At 44.4% G+C, this 12,977-nt stretch overlaps 1 protein-coding gene across 1 annotated transcript in view; it reads right to left on the bottom strand.

Annotated features, from left to right (window-relative positions):
• Positions 1-6,613: 6,613 nt before the first annotated feature.
• The window catches only part of LOC142761650 (uncharacterized), a 272,706-nt gene continuing 266,342 nt past the window's right edge, over positions 6,614-12,977 (bottom strand). The window contains exon 9 of the mRNA XM_075884019.1: positions 6,614-6,960. The gene's annotated coding sequence lies outside the window, so the exon portion shown is untranslated. The remainder of the gene's footprint in view (positions 6,961-12,977) is intronic.

The following is a 12,977-nucleotide window of genomic DNA, read 5'->3' as shown; positions in this document are numbered from 1 at the left end:
GTTGACCTCGAGGCGTCTCTCCGGCGCTTCGTCGCGACAATTCGGCGGTGCGCCCTTTTTTAGCGCTCGTTTTGTGACATGGGGTAACTGCAGAGTGGGTTTCGGAAATACAGGAGGTTGGAAGACTATCTGTTGTCACTGACGCAGTGCATCGAAATAGAACAAAAGGAACATGGGCCCCATGTGGCTAGCATTTTTGGATATCAGGAGGGCCTACGATGGCTTCCTTCAAGAGGACTTGTGGGGAATACTGGACACACTAGGCGTGGAAGATGTAGTCACTAATCTTTTAAAGGATATTTATAAATGAACAAGGTAGGTATAAAGTGGGAAAAACAGGTATCCATGCCCACAGAGATAAACCAGGGGCTTAGGCAGGGGTGTCCGCTGTCACCCTTGTTATTCATGATGTACCTACAAGGATTAGATGCCAACTAAGAGGGGAGTGGACTTGGATTCAACCTCTCTTTTGTCAAACAAGGGAAACTCATTAAACAGGCACTACCAGCATTGATGTACGCTGATGATATAGTGCTAATGGCAGACAACAAGAAAGATTTGCAGAAATTGATGGCCATATTCGGTATCGGGAGAGATAATGAGATTTTAGATTCAGTCAAAAAATCCACACTCATGATTCCTATAGATAATGAAGGTAGTGAGCTTAGGGACAGGGTTTCTAGAAATAACAGACAAATACAAATATCTGGGTGCATGGATAAGCAATGGAAATGAGTACTTAAGAGACACTAAATATACATAACGATTAAAGGCAACAGGAATGCAGCGGTGATAAAAAATATGGCATTGTGGAATTACAATAGGTATGATGTTTTGAGAAGAATTTAGAAAGGGGTCATGGTTCCTGGTCTGACGGGCAATGTGGTCTTCTGCATGACATGAGAAGTTCTAGCAAGACCAGAAATTAAGCAACGTGGAATGGGTGGGCTTGCTTCAGGAGCTCACGGGAATACACCAAAATTAGGTAGTACAAAGTGACATCGCATTGACATCATTCAAGGGCAAGGAAGCTAGCAGCAAGATAAAATTTGAGAAGCAATTGAGAGAAATGGAGAGGCAGCATTGGCCTAGGAAGGTTGTCAGCTATTTGTACATAAGGAATGTCGATACAAAACAAAGGAAGCGAACCAGAAAATTGACGAGTAAATACTTAGAAAACAGCTGGGGGTCGAACAACAACAACAACAAAAAAAACTATCACTTAAGAAGAAGGTGAAGGAAATGGAGACCGACATGTGGAGAACTAGTAGTATTAACAAGTCGGCACTAGATATCTATCGAATTTTGAACAGGAAATTGCCAAGGAAAGGATATATAATTACACTCGGCGTAGTTCTTTACTGTTTGAGGCCAGTACGGGAGTATTGCTAGCCAATTAAGACTTATAGACGTCCGACTCTGGAGTTTTGCGGACACGCAGCCCCACCTGTAGACGCAGTTTTGAGTAGTGCAAAGCCTGACTCCCTTGCACAGTTTGCTGCGCAACCATGTGCAACTACAGCGTACGAAACAACGATTGAGCTAAATATTGGATGTATTTCAGTATTGCACACACAGAAAAAGAGCTACGAATTTCTGTCCGCTAGTTGGACGCGTTACCAAACCGCGATGAAGTGCTTGCTAGTTCACTCGCCTAAACAATGGCGAAAACAAGAGCAGACGCAACAGCTCTGCGCTCTACAAAAGAGACTCCGGTCGACGCTACTGTTGCGTGTTGGGAATTGCCACGAACGTAGATGACTTCAGTTTTACTGTTTTCCGCAGCTATGGCAAAGTAGAATGGCGAGAGTACTAAATACATGCCGTTGCGAACATGCATGTTCACGTCGTCTTGGATAAGTGAACATTTGCCTTCTCCACATTCATTCGCTTAAGTAAGTGTGATAATGTAGGTCTCCTGTTATTGTTTTGAGTAGCCTTGACAGAGAATCGTGGTAACTTTGATTATAAAACTGAACAGGCAGGTGACACCCGGCCGCGATAAACATTGCACACTCTGCGAACACCGATATTCTGAAGTTGTCGCCACCGCACAGCATTACGCACACTAGGGCTTTAAAGGCTTTAAGTGCCGGCTTTAACTAGGAAATGCGAACACGTGCAAAATCGCAAAATCGCAAAATGATCAAGACCACAAACAGTTTTTCTTTGTTTCTTTTCTTTCTTTTTTTGCCGTTGGTCTCTGGGATTACCGAGCTATCCGGAGGCATCGGTTTTGCCTTTCGTTGTGCACTGAGAAAGTGGACATGCAAGTATCCCCATTTGCAGTATACAGAAATGGAAGACCACTGTCAACAGCTGCATTTAGAGCATGCGTAATGAAACACCTAAATGCACAGCAAGCGACAAATTGATGGAGATTGCAACTGCAAAACGAAAATCACCACGGCCGTTCGAGCCAGATAAAGCGAGCTTCGTACCTCTGATTGCATAGATTTTTTGTGTATGCACTTCACCACTTTAGCATCATGTGTATGCCCAAGTTTAGAGCTTGCCTCAAACTCAATGTCTTGCAATGCCTGCTTGCACTTGAATTGCCAGGTGCCCCGCTGCGGTGGTGTAGTAGCTAAGGTACTCGGCTGCTGACCCGCAGGTCGCGGGATCAAATCTCGGCTGCGGCGGCAGCATTTTCGTTGGAGGCGGAAATGTTGTAGGTCTGTGAGCTCAGATTTGAGTGCATGTTAAAAGAACCTCAGGTGGCGAAAATTTTCGGAGCCCTCCACTACGGCGTCTCTCATAATCATATGGTGGTTTTGGGACGTTAAACCCCACAAATCAATCAATCAATCAATTGAATTGCCAGGTGCAGCACGCCGAAGTAAATTAAACATATTTTGCATTCTGCCCGCATTTCGTTTTGATGCACTTCTCACTTCTATGAAGTGAGCTTGGACAATTGATGGAAGAAGCTTGCCAGGTCCTTGATTTTCAGGAAACCGCGCCTCACGGCCAACGAAAGAGAAGGGCCTATGCACGTTCGCTTGCGGATGGCTCTCTGTGCACTACCCAATTATGGCCGGCGTGGCGATGGGGGCGCTGGTGGCGGCGTTTTTCGCAGCGCTGTCTGGGCAGAGTGTGACGTCTATCGGGCTGAATACGAAGGGGTAGACACGGTATGCATTGCATGTGTAGAAAAGGGGGAAACTGCCGAACACTTGATAATGTTCTGTAAAGGGCTTCACCTTATAGTTCAGAATTATGGTGCAGATTTTTTCAAAACACTGGGTTTTAGGAAGAAGAAGGGCAAAATAGGCTTTAAGTCAGTATAAGTAACTAAAAGGAGGTTAACTGATTGGTGGCTACAATCAAGACACGAGTGGAAATTAAATCCTTCACTACAAAGTACCCGTCCTTAACTTCACTATTTAAAGAGGAAAAAAGATAAATCTAGTTTTTGGTTCACTAAGAATTACGGCTATGTGGCGCTAGCCGCCAACCGGATCTTAATGGTACAGCCATATCAGTTCGCCCATCCATGCTGGAGTCATCCCCATGCTCCCACCTCTTCCCCCCGTACCAAAAAAAGCAGTTCTCATGATTTTGAAATAATGCCGTTCCTTTTTGGATATTTGTGGCAGTTACGTCATTTCAAACCCGTGCCCTTCGGCTCAGCAGTCCAAGCGCAGTAACTAATCAACCACTGCAGTGGACGTGAGAAACTCCGAATAAGAAAAGGAAAACACCGGTGCGGGATTAGACCTATATACGCATCGTTTACGCTCGAATAACCACAACTGCCAGCACACACGCCCAGCTCATTCGGTCACAAAGAACATCGGTCGGCGTCCGATGCGATGGGGACTATCACTGTCCTGCTGTCAGTGGTAGGACAATGTTATAGGAGGCATCATATTGCAGTGTATTTCTTTCACGTAAAAACATGGTGGTAGACAAAAAATCTACTTCTTCATACTCTTAACATATGCAGGTGATTTGCAGCTTTCTGTATAGTTTTCTCAGACGACCAGTAGTTTTTGTGCCGATGTAAAGACGTCTTTTCGGTAGCTTCTGTAGGTTACGATTACATAAACCTTACTCGTAGTGGGAACAAAACTTGATGCACCGATTTTTAAAATTTGCGTTTATCAAGTGCTGTGCAGCTCTTAGAAGACGCCTCTACATTTATTGATGGCTGAAAAATGAACCGGTCGAATCAAAATTGGAAGTGTTTCCAGCAGTTAACGCTAGATACGCTGATTATTTAGTGTGCATTGGTATTCAATGATCCTATCAGTAGTGTCTATACAGGGCCGAAAATACTTAGGGTGAACGAATACAAGTACATCGGCACATAGGTAAATGAGGGTGATGGAGGCTCACGAAAACCCTCATCAGCAAACGGAATGAGTTATGCTGCAATAATTTAACACAGAGTGTAATGTCAATGAAATAGGTACGAGGGGGCCGCTTAGAGGTCTGGGGAAAGGTGCAATAGTTCCGGGGCTTACTTCTGCTAGCTGAGTAGGGTGCATGAGGTCAGAGGTGCAATCAGAAATTTATATAAATAAAAGCACCGTGGAGCGCCTCGCGTTCAGCGCTCATGCGAAGACGACAAACTAGGTTGTAAATGGCGATATGGGGTGGACAAGTTTATAGAAGGGCGAGCTGAGAGCAAAATAAGATTTGAAGACAGCCTAGGGAATATGAAACAAATAGATGGGCAGAGAACTTGTTGCGTTACTCATATAGAAAAGGTCAGAAACGAAAGTTGGGCTAGTTGAATATGCATGGTATAACTGTCAGTTCAAGCGCACGAATAACAGAAAGGATGAGAGGAGAAACGCTTTGTCGCAACTTAACGATTTATTAGAAAGTGAATATATATGAAGGAAATAAAAAAAAACAACGCGTGCGTGCGCAGGCAAAAAGTACACCCGTGGCACCTCGAGAACACAGAGTAAAAGAAGAGAGATTATCTCGGAACATAATCTAGAAAGCAAACTCTTTATCGTGCAGCAAAACTGAAGGCTGGCTGACGCATTGTTCTCCTCATTTTCTTATGAGAAAACTTTCCGACCACTCACGAGTTAATTGATTGTTAGATCTAAAACCCACTTCAGTATCCTGAAAAAGAGGATATCAACTGCTCTCTCTGCAATGAACCGCGAGATGCGATGCTTTTAAGGATTTCAAAGAAGAATCGTGCTCTCTAAGCTGAACATTGATGCACCGCGAAGAAAAAAACACATTAGAGAAAAAATTCACCGCGGAGAAAAAAACGCCCGTCCTGCGCGGAAGCCGCAGCACAGCCACAGCGAAAGCTAGAAGAGCGGCGTTGCGGAGCCTTTTTAAAGGCTCATTGGGCAACTGCTGCAAGAACACTTGCTCGGTACGCACTACTGCTATAATAGTAATTTCTGGGTTGTACGCCAGCATTCGCTATGCTATTTTTTGTCATTGTTTGGAGAAGCGCGGCATCCGCTGAACCCTTGGAAGGAATTCTGTGCCGATTGTTCATGCAGTGTCTGATGACCACGAGGAACCATGCCTGAAGTGAGTATGCGCCACAGTGAATACGTGATCAAGAACAAGCTTTTGTAATGGGTTGGACGACCCGCTTATAACGATATTCACATTGTGTGACGCCTGGTTGTTCTTTTGCTGTTATAAAACGATTTATTACTCATAATAACGCGATTCCTTTCCTGATACAAGTTTGCGATCACGTCTTAAGTGCCGGCGTGGCTCAGTGGTAGAATGCTGGGTTGGCACGCAGTGTCCTGGGGTTTGAGCCCAACTGTGTCCTTGGTACTAGGTTTTTTTTTTCGTGCGATAGTGGTTATAGACACGGACATCGGCGGACAACTACGGCGCCGAGCGTGACAAGAGTTGATTTCATAACAGCTTTCGCTGTAAAAAGGACTAAGGGGCTCACTAGTAAATATACAGCTGGCAGTTAAGCGACATGCCAATAAAGAGCGCTGTGCGGAAAATCGGAGAGCTTGAGGGCACTTAGCGGATGGCAGCGGTAAAGAAAAAATGCTGGCATGGAGTAACTACCGACAAAGCTTAGACGAAATAAGAAACGCATTTTATAATTTAAGCGTAAGCGTTTCACTGTTTGAAAGAAGTTCGGGTATAGCCCTAAGAGACGTTTTATAAGTTGACTAAAGAACGACAACAATGTGCCTGCTGTGGGGAAGATCAGGAAACGATATCCGATCAGATTTACACTTCATCACGAGCTTACATGAAGCTTTGGGTTTTAGCAACAATGAAAAACTAAGCATACCCGCGATGTCATTAATATACGGCCAGCAGTGCTGGTGGCCGAAAGCTATATGGAAAAAAATATAAACAACAGCGTCCTGCCATAGGGGGCGAGGAGGTCGGCTGTAGAATTGTTTTTTTTCCTATAGTAAGATGCATTTATTCGTAGCAGACAAGGCATTAGGCCAACGTTTTCTTATATAAAGGGGACCCTCATAGCATCCATCCAATCATACATTCATCATGAAAGCTTGATGTGATGAAGGAAGTGCTTCTACCATGCTTGACGTTGTCTACATTTCTGAAGACGTAACCTCTAAGTGAGCACGGTGGATTTTATTGTGGGTTTCATTGTTTTGTGGGGTAATAATGAGTCATCATGAGCTTTTTCAAAACATTTTAGTTTTAATGCGCTCTTAAACGAAGACATGTCCTAGTTCTTCCGGATGAAATCGCCATTTTAGTAGCTCTTGACAAGCATTGCACGAGACTGTCCACTGCAATGCTCCATGGATGATCCCTGGAACGAAAGTCAACGCACAGAACTCGTGAGATGAATGCGGCCCACTCAGTGCATGAGAAAGTTTGGCTCAAACAAGCGGAATCAGGGATAAAGAGGAATGTATGCCAGGCTCCGCCGTCTCCCTCAGAGGATTCTTAGGGTGTGCAACGCCATGTGAGATATCCTGGATCGTGCTCTCCCAAGAGTCTGCGTGGACCACATATTATCTGGGAAAAGATGAGTAGTCGGTTTAACATAGTGACATACAAATATGAGCTTTTGCTAAATTTTTTACGGAGAAAAATACATGCAATGCACCGAGAAGCTCTACGCAGTGATGTGACTACTCGGCGTCTGCCGAACAGCATCGGCAGACGCTGAGGCAAGAACACGGCAAGCGCTCGTAGCGAAACCTTGCTGCTGTTCTTGGTACTAATAAACGACGCTCTCCATAGTTGCATTCATTTTACGTAACACAAACAATTGACGCAACAACAAAAGACACCTCACGCGAAGGAGCAGTATGAACAAACAAATGAAACATGCATGCGCTTACTTATTACCGTTGCGAACGGTGCGACTGTGGATAGGAAAGAGAGCGGGCATTAAACAATAAATTGCGGAGATCCACCGATAACTTTAGTAAGTGAATACTAAAGAAAATGAATGTGTAAGTATTCTTGCGAATAAACAAAATAGGTGGATTAGCGTGTACACTGGGTGAAATACGTGGTAGTTGGTGGCATTGGTCTCCGACTGCGCCTTGGAGTGTCCAAAGCAACTCGGTACGGCATCTCGATACTGTATCTTTATTGGGCCTTTGAGTTTGTCACCCTTACAAGTTGTGATACCATTTCAAGTTGGGCTACACTTTCAAGCTTGTTACCCTTTCAAGTTGTGATACACCCGTCATATTTTCAAAGCAGGGCAAAGCAAACAGCAGTATTGAGTGCGTTTGCGCACCTTTCAATTTCTTCGTTTGCTAGGCTTAAGTCTTGGGCGAGCTGGTACATAGTGCAAAGAAGCGAACAGCAGCGCTGAAACTTTAGACAGAAAAACTAACGACGACAAGCGCCTTCTTACAACTGATATTTATTTTTGTATTTCGAGGGTTACAGACGCTATACTAACGACACCATACTAATGAGAGGGCTCAAGAAACCGGTCACAAAAACCACGACTGTGACTTGAGTTTTCAGTGCGGCATGTTGCATTGGTTCACGTTATGTATGAAGTAATCAAAGTACATTTATGGAAACTGATCCTGCGCCCATGACACCGAGTTGGCAATGCCCATTTTTGTTTGTTTTGTAGGAATCGCGAATCATAATAAACTAGCTTGAACAGAGCAATAGCCATATTCTCTTAGGTACTTGCAGAATACTCAGAGACTTCAATGTCTTATTTCATCGCAAGTCACGGTATAAGTAAAATACTACAAATGTTCAATAGAACGCAGAGAATTCAGCTATGCGGGTGGGCAGCCGACCGCGACTAGCTTAATTTGAACACTGCCAGCCTTTAACCTGAATACATGAACATATATATATATATATATATATATATATATATATATATATATATATATATATATATATATATATATATATATATATATATATATATATATATATATATATATATATATATATATATATATAGTGGGAGTAATAATACAATGGGCCAGTAGTTAGTCTTCGAGAAGGTATGGGATATGACACAACGGGAGCGTTGTCAACAAGGATAAATATATTTATTTCCCAACAATTTCGGGAGGGGTCCTCCCTTCATCAGGGGATGAGTTATACTGACACGAACTTCCAAACTTCGTTGCTGCCGCGTCCCTCTCGCCTTGAAAGACGTTTGCGAGAGTGAGAAGGAACTAAAAAAAGGAAAGAAAAAATGTAGTGGCAGACTAAGATGCAGTGTCTTGATGTTCGGGCGCATCTGCCTCATTCGCTTCAATGCCTCCCTCAACGAATCCAGTGATCTTGAAGAGCTCGTCTTCAGGATGTCCGTGGTGCCCACATGCAGAAACAACGTGTCCACCCGGTAAGGTAGGTACTCAAGTAGCGCCATAATGTCCGAAAACATAGCGCCAACATAGGAGATGAAGCACGGCGTCGATGAGTCGTTCAGGCTGAAGTGCGTGTGGACGTACCACATGATTGAGTCCCCGATGACGGCACAATTCGCAGGGTAATTTGGATATCTCCGCGACAAACGCTCCGTTGATGATGTACTGGCAGCCATGGTTCAGGTCAGTGGGAGTAATAATTCAATGGGCCAGTTAGTCTTCGAGAAGGTATGGGATATGGCACAACGGGAGCGTTGTCAACAAGGATAAATATATTTATTTCCCAACAGCTTCGGGAGGGGCCCTCCCTTCATCAGGGGATGAGTTATACTGACATGAACTTCCAAACTTCGTAGCTGCCGCGTCCCTCTCACCTTGAAAGATGTTTGCGAGAGTGAGAGGGAACTAAAAAAAGGAAAGAAAAAATGTAGTGGCAGACTAAGATGCAGTGTCTTGATGTTCGGGCGCATCTGCCTCATTCGCTTCAATGCCTCCCTCAACGAATCCAGTGACCTTGAAGAGCTCGTCTTCAGGATGTCCGTGGTGCCCACATGCAGAAACAACGTGTCCACCCGGTAAGGTAGGTACTCAAGTAGCGCCATAATATCCGAAAACATAGCGCCACCATAGGAGATGAAGCACGGCGTCGATGAGTCGTTCGGGCTGAAGTGCGTGTGGACGTACCACATGATTGAGTCCCCGATGACGGCACAATTCGTAGGGTAATTTGGATATCTCCGCGACAAACGCTCCGTTGATGATGTACTGGCAGCCATGGTTCAGGTCAGTGGGAGTAATAATTCAATGGGCCAGTTAGTCTTCGAGAAGGTATGGGATATGGCACAACGGGAGCGTTGTCAACAAGGATAAATATATTTATTTCCCAACAGTTTCGGGAGGGGTCCTCCCTTCATCAGGGGATGAGTTATACTGACATGAACTTCCAAACTTCGTTGCTGCCGCGTCCCTCTCGCCTTGAAAGACGTTTGCGAGAGTGAGAAGGAACTAAAAAAAGGAAAGAAAAAAGGTAGTGGCAGACTAAGATGCAGTGTCTTGATGTTCGGGCGCATCTGCCTCATTCGCTTCAATGCCTCCCTCAATATATACACACATCTGGCAGGGCCCAACGCTCCAACAAGTTGCATTTTCTTAAGAGTTCTGTTTGTCCTGGCCAAAAGAGTCTTTCCTGAGTATACTTAAGGAAGCCAGTGGAGAAATTAGGAGGGTGCCATGCAGAGCAAGGAGAAACTTCTTCTCGCCACGACGTTCCTTCTGGCATGGGCTCGTCCGTTAATAGAGTTATCACTGTTGTGATAACTAAAGAACTAAAATATACCCGCCTGTTACCCCGGTTCCGACTTCGTTACACTAGACAGTTAGTTTACCGGGCTTATGTGGAGAGTGGGCTATACGGAATAGCAGTGTCGAAGTAGGCATGCGCAGTAACATACGTGACCAGTACCCTCACCGTACGCACGTTGTTTTTCCAGTTTAACGCTACATGATTTGATTGATTTGTGGGGTTTAACGTCCCAGAACCACCATTTGATTATGAGAGACGCCGTAGTGGAGGGCTCCGGAAATTTTGACCACCTGGGGTTCTTTGACGTGCACCCAAATCTGAGTACACGGGCCTACAACATTTCCGCCTCCATCGGAAATGCAGCCGCCGCAGCCGGGAATCGAACCCGCGACCTGCGGGTCAGCCAGTTTAACGCTACAGTGTTAGCGTGGTTTCTGTAGTGTACGTAAAACATGGCGCCGGTTTGGGACGCGCGCTTCGAAGTGATTTTGGCGTAGTTGTTGATTCACTTCGCTGGCAGCAAACGACTGTTTAAAATGACTTCACTTTCCTTCAGTTAGCGATGACCAAGTAAGCCGGATAAGTTAGCCTAACCTTTGAGATATCTTCCTATTTCGAACGTGTCTTGGCCTAACCAAAAGCCCGCTTCTGCACCTTGCTAACTACAAGATCGGTGTAAACAAACCCACCACATAAATGTGTTCTCCGTCGGTGTGTGTTTCATATTTTTTTGCTTTTATTATTACAAGAAACTTGTAACATTTCTTCACGTTGTAACATAGACAAATGTTCTCGGAAACAGTTCATTTCCACTGTTCTTTAACTTATTTACCCGCGAATAGATGGCGGCACCATCGCAGCTGTGGCACGTAAACCACGCAAACGCTATCCGCCTAGGCGCTAAGGCGTCGTCGGCAACAAAGGTTTGTGGCATGGTAACGATATTACCTTAACGTTAGCTATCACGCTTATGGGTAAATTATAACTTCTTAATATAGCAAAACAACGTGCTAAGTCAATAGGCACACCGAAAATAGTGTGTGTTTTTTGAAAGTTGTACATGCGGCCACATATATATTTATTATCACACGTTTTAGTTTTATATTTTTTGTGAGTTTGGTTTATCCGCGTGCGACAGTATCGCTTACTGTCCTTGAAGGGCAACGTGAAGAGTATGCCGAACTGTCTGAGGCTGATCAGTGAAGGCAGGGTGCTCATCGTACATGAAGCGCTCCAGATTGCTGTCGCATACGCTGTCAAGAACAAATTGCAGACACAATCACATGAGAGTGACACTTCCATACGCTTCTTTGTCGAAAATATTTTACTTTAAAGCTACTCAAAAAGACTTGTGGTTGCGAAGAACCGTACATCGCGGAGCGCCGTTGTAATAAGTTGCATATGAAGGTCTCAAGCATGACTTCTCGGAATTCTCGATAAGTAAACATCAGCTGTGAGGTAGCGAAATCAGGTACACTTAGATAATGTGTACATAATCCGTGAAATTAGAATTACTTGTACTTTACAACGTGCTCGCCGCAGTAGGTGATGTATTGCACTGGTAAACTTCAAGCTTGATTTCTGGAATCGGAGGTCACAATTATTGAAACGCCCATTGCATGATTGTGCCATCACTCAGAATAAAGTAGAGATTAAATTACACAACTCGGACGAAGTTGAGAGAGAGGGGGTCCCATTAAGGTGCACCTCAATTGCATCATGCTTCTTGAATTCACGACTACATAAATTAATAATTTCTGTTCTTTCTGGTAGTTTTTGCCTGCTGAGTCTCGAACACCCAGGTTTAAATAACGCCCGTTCGGTGGCTTTTTACACCCATAAGGGCATTTATTCAGTATTTCTTAAAAACCAGTCTACTCGCGTGATTATGTTGCGAAGAAAGCAAAGTGTTTGATATTTCCCGAATATCGCCTTTTACTTTTGCCTTATGAATGATAAGCCTCGCGGCAACTTTTCGGGTAAAGTGTGTTTGTGAATAGACATAATCGTAAAAAAGAAACTTGGAATTTTCAGGCCAGACAAATCATAGCAGTGACCGAGTGGAAATTATAATCGGACTTTTCCTTGGCCCGCGTATATTGCAACGCGTGAGCCAAACTTTAAACGCTGATGCTTTAGAAGTGCCCGAGAGGATACATGAGAACCGCAGTCAATTATTAAGACATGCGACGGAAGAAACTGCTGTTGACACAGAAAACGTTTTAAGCGCTTTGTCACGTGTCAGAACTCTTTAAGCATCAAGGGCAGTATCGCACACAAACAACTTTCACCGCATATTCAACGTTTATCCCAGTTACTTCATTTTATAAGTGACCGACATCAACATGCATAATTTGCTCTGCATGGTTTGATGAACACCATTGAATGAATTGAGTAAGAAGTAATGTTTATGCTTATACCATAAGTAAATAGTGTCACGTGCTACGAAAGGTCTTTTACTCAAAAGAACTGAGCCGGCAGGTAGACGCACAGAAAACTGGCAAGATGGCTGGCTCAATAACAACAACTAGCCAGAGTGCGCGCTGCCCCATAACATCTTCTTCCGTACTAGCGCGCAGCCATGGCTCGCGCCCGCTGTACCTAGTGGGCAAGTGGCATTATTCCCCAACCTAAAAAATAATGAGTACCGCTCCGACACTCTAAAGTACAAAGAAAAGGCGGGGCAAACCAGCAGCCAATACGCGCATGCACAAAAACAGAGCGATAAGGTTCATGCGCAGTCGCACTACCGCATGAAGTACGGCTTCAGTTGCACTACGTGCACAATCTGCGAGGGATGCCTTCGACGCCGTGGCGAGAAGACCCCGTTTGGAAAACACTTCGTAGCTCACATCGCTCACGCG

This window comes from Rhipicephalus microplus, unplaced genomic scaffold (genome assembly GCF_043290135.1).
Source record: "Rhipicephalus microplus isolate Deutch F79 unplaced genomic scaffold, USDA_Rmic scaffold_23, whole genome shotgun sequence".
NCBI classification, from domain to species: domain Eukaryota; kingdom Metazoa; phylum Arthropoda; class Arachnida; order Ixodida; family Ixodidae; genus Rhipicephalus; species Rhipicephalus microplus.
This window is presented reverse-complemented; position numbering and strand designations above follow the sequence as displayed.